Here is a 6,737-nt window from a genome sequence, read left to right as displayed (position 1 = left end):
GGGCATCTAGCTGGGGTCATCTAGCCCCAGCCCTCTTTCCTGCCTATGCAGGGGGTCGGACTCGATGATCTGTTAAGGTCCCTTCCGACCCTAACATCTATGAATCTACGACTAAGACTGACTAAACATATTTTTAACCAGGACTATCCCTGTCTACAGTGGTGGCCTTAAGGTTCATAGATTTCATAGATTTCTAGGGTCAGAAGGGATTAGATCATTGGTTCCGACCCCCTGCTCTGGTCAGGAAAGAGCGCTGGGGTCAAGTAATCCCAACCAGGTGCTTGTCTAATCTCCTTTTGAACACCTCCAAGGTAAGGGAAAGCACCACCTCCCTTGGAAGCCCATTCCATATTTTGGCAACCCTCACTGTAAAGTATTTCTTCTTGATGTCCAATCTAAATCTGCTCTCCTTCAGTTTATGGCCATTGTTTCTAGTAAGCCCAAGGGGCACCCTGGTAAACGGAGTATCCCTTATTCCTTGCTGATCCCCCCTCCCCGATGAGTTTGTAGACAGCCACGAGATCACCTCTCAGCCTTCTCTTGTGGAGGCTGAAGAGATTCAGGTCCCTCAATCTGTCTTCATAGGATCTTACCCGCAGGCCCTCAACCATACAAGTAGTCCTCCTCTGAACCCTTTCCAGGTTATCCACATGCCTCTTGAAGTGCAGTGCCCAAAATTGGATGAAATATCACCTCCCTAGACCTGCTTGTGATGGACCTACTAATGCAGGAAAGAGAGCGGTTAGCCTTATGCGGTTAGCCTTACTTATTACCTAGTCACATTGACGACTCATGTTCATTTTTGCATCAACTATGACTCCGAGATCCCTTTTCCACTGCTTTGCTACTTAGAATGGTACTTCCCAGTCTACAGGTGTATTGGTGATTTTTTTTCTCTTCAGGTGCAGCGCTTCGCAGTTATCTTTGTTAAATTGCATCCTGTTCTGATTCACCCACTTCCCCAGTCTGTCCAATCTGCCTGAATTTGCTCCTTACCCTCTAGTATGTTTACTATGCCCCATAGTTTGGTGTCATCCATGAATTTGGACAGAGTGCTTTCCACACCCTCATCCAAATCACCGATGAAGATATTGAACAATACTGGTCCAAAGACATAGCCTTGGGGGACACCACTGCCAACATCTCTCCAGGTAGAAACTGACCCATCCACCACCGCTCTCTGGGTTGTTGGGGCCCTGGGCAAGAGAGTCATTTGGGACCCCTTAGAGGCTTAATTTTGATAATCTATAAGCAAGTTGGACATTTTTATTTCAATTTCACTTTGCCCTGTCCATGAAACTGCAATGAAAGTATCTTAATACAATATTGATGATACAAATATTCGGTGTAATTAATTTTTATTTTTATTTGTATAAAGTGTGGGGTCCCGGGCAGTCGCCTGGTTTGCCCTTCCCTGAGGCCACTACTGCTGCCTATATAAGACAAAATCCTTTTTAAAACTATGTTGACTAAGAAAGATTTTGCTTGTGTGTTTTAAAAAATAGCTGTTTTCTTAACTCAGACATGACCTGGATGCTTAAAATCATGTTAGTTAATTAGGCTTAATTTTCAAGTGTGGATGTGACCAAGTATTGAATAGTGAAATCTCATATATAACTTCTTCAAGGTGTTTTTTTTCATCTTGCATATATGAGTTTTTTCTCCATTTTGTCTCCTTCTAATGTGTCACTCCATGGAAAGATGTTTGGTTGGTTGTTTGTTGGTGGTGTTGTTGTTGGGGTGGGGAGGGACTTGTACTGCAATATGCTGGCATATCCTGTAATCCCCCACTGTTAGAAAAGATGTTATCAAAAAATACTCCTTTTCACAGGAAATACTGAAGTTCTAACTAGATACAGGATTATTCATATTTAATGATTGGTTAGAAATTGAGAGAATGAAATACATACAAATTACAATTTATGGTTGCAAAGTGTATATTGCAGCACCATTATAATGCATCCCTTCCTGTCCTTTTTATTAGTCTTTGAATGTCCTCCAAACTGGAATCACCAAATGGAACTCTAATTCTGTTTCAGAAAGACCAGGTACAACATGGAGTTTAAACAGTTTTGTCTTTTTCACTTTTTGTGTTTTGTATTCTTGTGTCTTGAGTTTAAAAAATGGAACTAAACAGATATAATCTCATTTCTGCCATAATAAACTATATGGAGTATTCTAGTCAGAAGATTTTTTTTCCAACTTTTTCAGTCTTCACAAAATAACAAACATTTTTAAAAAGGCAATGTGTGGGTGGGGACAGGGGAGGAAGAAAGAAAGAGAACTCAAAGCAAACCAGAAAGGCCTGAAACCTAGAAAGTTTATTTCCTTCAAAATGGGAATAGCCCAATTGGGACCATATTACTGCCAATCAGACGTAGAAAACCCTTAAGCTGTACAGTGATGAATGGCAACATAAAACTGTCAGATCAATAGCTCTATAGATGTGAACAGTATGGTTCACAAAACATATTTGTGCCAAATCCAATCAGAATGATGATTATAGGTTTTCTTTTATAATGGCCCTACATGGGAAACAGTACTGTTTTCTCAAATACCAGGAATCTAAAAGTCTGACTGCCAAGATGCCAGCATGCTTTGGATCATTTTTAGCCCTACAGGTACCAACCTCTGGTCTTTCTTATACCCACTGAAATTAAGAAGTTTTTCGGAGACAAAAGTGAGGGTAGATTTTATTATATAACCCAAGAATTAATGATACAAATGGATGGAGATTTGTTCTTTGTTTAGCATTTGAAATCCAGGTCATTGAAGGCCAAAAGGGGGAAAACAGATGTACATACCAACATATTTACAAGTGTATACCAACAATTAGAGAAAATGCCTGCGTTAACTGCCAGATGGAGAGTTGGGGTGGATGTTTGCTATGCCATGTGCATGTGCTGCATGGTTATTTCATATGTACGCAAGACTGCCAACATGTTTTCCTTGGGGACACCGTGGTGCATTATGAGAAAATGTGGCCTGCCAGAAAAAATAACAAAGCATAAAAAAGCAGAAAATCAAGCAACAGATGAATAGGCTGGAAGGGGGCCATGAAGACTACACAAGAGTCCTTGGGCTTGTGTACACTGCCTCTGAGCTGCACCAAGGAGTGTTGCCATGAAGCATCCCCCTCTCATTCACTCATACTCAGCAGGTACCATATCCACCAGAGGAGGCAATGCAGCAGCTTTAAAGCATGTGTGCATGTATGCCAATACACATGAACAAGATAGACAGCAGCTTTGGGTACATGTTCAGTACGTAGCCTCCTTTGGGCGTGTGTGGGCAGAGCATGTCTCATGACTGTGCTTGCTGTCCAGCACAGAGGTGGTGTGGACAGGCCCTTTGAAACTGAACCATCGGTTGAGTCCAACCAACCCTAGACTGAAAAGGTAAGAGAAATAAATATTAGTCCTTTTTTCAAATTCTGCTTCCTCTCTTCTTAGACTCTTCCCTTTCTACAGCAGCAACACATAGGGACTTGAGACTTCACAAATGTTTTCCTGAATGATGCATAATCAAATCACAGGAGAAAAAAATACCAGTATTAAACATATATATGCTTCTTCCTTACAGTGATGTTATTTTTCATTAGGAAAATCAACACAGCATGAAATCCTTAATGACCTGTTCTATTCACTGTTTATTCAATGATGCTTCAGTGTTGGCAGCCTATCACTCCTGTCCAGTCTGGTCTCTGGTTCCCCTGGTAAAGTCGTTGACAGCTCCTCATTTGGTTTCTCCACCTCCAAATAATTTTTCTACTGCCCTCTGATATTTTGAGGGACCTCATAAAGTATGACAGGGTTAACAAAGTTTGATAAAGTGTAAACTGGGTCTTTGGGTCTTAAGTCATGTTTGTTCAACTGTTGTTGCTCTCTTGCAAATCGTAAGAGGTTTGCCAGATGGAGAAGCTACCATCTGTACAGTGGAGTAATCAGTTCTACTTGCCAGGCAGTGTTGTTTCCAACTCCCCCACATCCCTCTCATCCATACCCCATCTTTTGTAACTATACTTAGCTTTTATACACATACTTATCTGTATGTCTTGTTGAGGAGGGGTCTGTGAGTGTCTTTAGTCGATCACTATGAACTTGAGTATAATGCGGGTATCATATTGCCTTAATAGATCTAAAGAAAGCTTTGATTTTTAGTGATTGCATCAATATTAAATGCATTTTAACAAGCTGAACTGCAATTTAACATTTTTAAAATGTTAAAATATGGAAATAGAGGATATTGTATCAAGTGTGTTCCACTGGGTTATAAACTATCACGATCTTTCTGACTGTGAAAAATAGAGATGTGCTTATGTCTTTGATACCTCCCTCAGGAAGTTATTATAAGTCCCTTCTCTAGGATACATTTGCATATTGATATAGTATAATTTTATATATTTTAGTCTGGATTTCTGTATGAGACAGTGCATCAAACTAACATTTAAAGGAACAGTGTCAAGTTGAAAGTTGCATTGCCATTGGAAAAATCTTGTCCCTATTATTTTAACAATGAGTTCCTGAGATTACCATAACCAAAATCCATTTTCAGCATTATTTTCTCTTTTTTCCTGCTTTCCATATTATGTGTATTTGACAGCTATTTCTGTATAGTCACCTCCATCTTTATGTGGCTGTTCACTTGCACTTCCTTTCTCATGCTTAACTTGATCACCATGTTGGTTGCTTGCATATGGAGGAGACAGATGGCATTTTAGGGCTTCTTGTCTTCTCTGACAGTGAGGGCAAGATCTGATGGTGGAAGCTGGAACTAAAGAAAATGGCGAGTTGCAGATTTCTGGCAGTCAGGTGATTTTACCATGGGGATGGTGGGCAGTTAGCATTTCAAGGTTTAAGTTGGATGCCTTTTGAGTATGTGCTGTATTTTCAGGTATGTGGAACTCCGTTTGTGTGCAAGGAAATAAGGAAGACCAGGCTCTGTAGTAGGGACAGGCATTTCTGGATTTGTTTTCTCTCCCCTCTTCATCCTTGTTCCTCTTGAGCTTTCAAGTTTCTTATCATACTTGTTGCATTCTATTGATATGATATCGATTTATTGTGTTTAATCCATCTACCCCCTGCCTCAGGGCTTCTGCTGGCCACCTGTAGGAGCTAAAATATTTTTTTTCACTCTTTAAACATATAACTTGCCTTTTGGTTTTGTTTTTCAGTTTTCCCTTCTCTGAAACACTAATGTGCTAGAACTTCTCATGGTGCTGAGGCACCTTCTCAGGAGTCGCTCTAATTAAAGTGCCTGCAACTTCTCACGTATTCAACTTTTTGTGGGGGTGCTTTAACTAAAGCTCGTTCAATGAGCTTTAGTTTAAAGCACCCCTGCCACCCTTTTGAAGCATGGGGACACTGAATGCATATGATGCTGAGGTTGCTGGAACATGCTTATTAGTACATTCTAGCAGACTCAGTTAATTGAGCCTGCTCTGACGCATTCTAATTAGGATACATTGGAGCAGGCGTCAAGCACGTGTATAGATGCCTTTTATCGGGGAGGAATTTCCATCTCCTCCACCCCCTCCAGTGAGATTGGCAAGGACTATAGGACTAATGTTTTGTTATATTTTAGTTTTGCTTTCCTCTCTAGTGTGGTCCATGGGCCATTTCCTGGCATCACCCAGGCATTTTTCACCTAAGAAATTCCCTGCTATTGCAGGGACCCAAGGCTTTGGTGGCGTTCTTGGTTGCTGCTGCTCTCTTTTCTGGCACATTGTCATTTTTGAAGCCATTAGTTTCTTGTATCCTAAGTGTGCCATGTGACCTTAAGGGTTACTTTGTGGATGGGGTACGCAGCAGGGGCCAGAGCAGACATGCCTGTAAACCCTTCTGGGTTTAACCTCTGTTACATGGTTACTTGCATTTTTAGGGACTGGTGACAAAGACAATCAAGGGCTTGGAAAGCATATCATACAAGGAGAGGTTGAAGAAGCTAGGCATATTCAGCTTGCAGTAAAAGCACTTAAGAGAAGACATGATAGCAGTCTTCAAATATTTGAAGGGCTGCCATAAAGAAGCGGTAACGTGCCTTTTCTCTCTTGCTGCTGCAGAGAGTAGGGTGAGGACCAGTGGTTTGAAATTGTAGCAAAGTAGGTTTAGGGTAAATATCAGGAAAAACTTCTTCACTGTTAGAACAGTGAAGCAGTGGAATAGACTGTCTAGGGAAGTTGTGGACTCTCTTTTACTGGAGTTGTTCAATGAAAGGTTGGACAGCTACTGGCTGGGAGTGATCTAGGAATAGCTGTGCCTGTGTTCTCCTACGGGTGTTACCCACGCTTTTCAGCTTTGCTGGTTGCTCCCTGCCCCAACCTCCTGCTACATATGTAAGTATTTTTTAAGCCTTCCTCAGAGGCATTGAGTGTTGGCTGTAACCAAAGCTAGGGATTTTGACTGGGTTGTGCCAATTCTCCTGCTGTGACTAAAGCTGGAGGTTCCTGGCTAGAGGGTCTTGCTTCTCCACTCAGGAACAGACTGATCACCATATTTGGGGGTGAGGAAGGGATACCAGCCCTGATCAGATTGGTATGGACTTGTCAGAACCCATTAATTAGATGCCTATAGCACAGAGGAGAATTCATAGATTCATAGATGTTAGGGTCGGAAGGGTCCCCAATAGATCATCGAGTCCGACCCCCTGCATAGGCAGGAAAGAGAGTGCTGGGTTTAAATGACCCCAGCTAGATGCTTATCTAACCTCCTCTTGAAGACCCCCAGGGTAGGGGAGAG

At 41.6% G+C, this 6,737-nt stretch overlaps 1 protein-coding gene across 1 annotated transcript in view; it reads left to right on the top strand.

Moving 5' to 3' along the window:
- NCALD (neurocalcin delta) overlaps positions 1-6,737 on the top strand; it is a 48,805-nt gene that overhangs the window by 15,125 nt on the left and 26,943 nt on the right. The gene's annotated exons all lie outside the window — the stretch shown is intronic.

The sequence above is a fragment of the Alligator sinensis genome, unplaced genomic scaffold (assembly GCF_000455745.1).
Source record: "Alligator sinensis unplaced genomic scaffold, ASM45574v1 scaffold974_2, whole genome shotgun sequence".
In the NCBI taxonomy this organism is placed as follows: domain Eukaryota; kingdom Metazoa; phylum Chordata; order Crocodylia; family Alligatoridae; genus Alligator; species Alligator sinensis.
The sequence above is the reverse complement of the archived record's forward strand: the minus strand, read 5'-3'. Positions and strand labels throughout refer to the sequence as shown.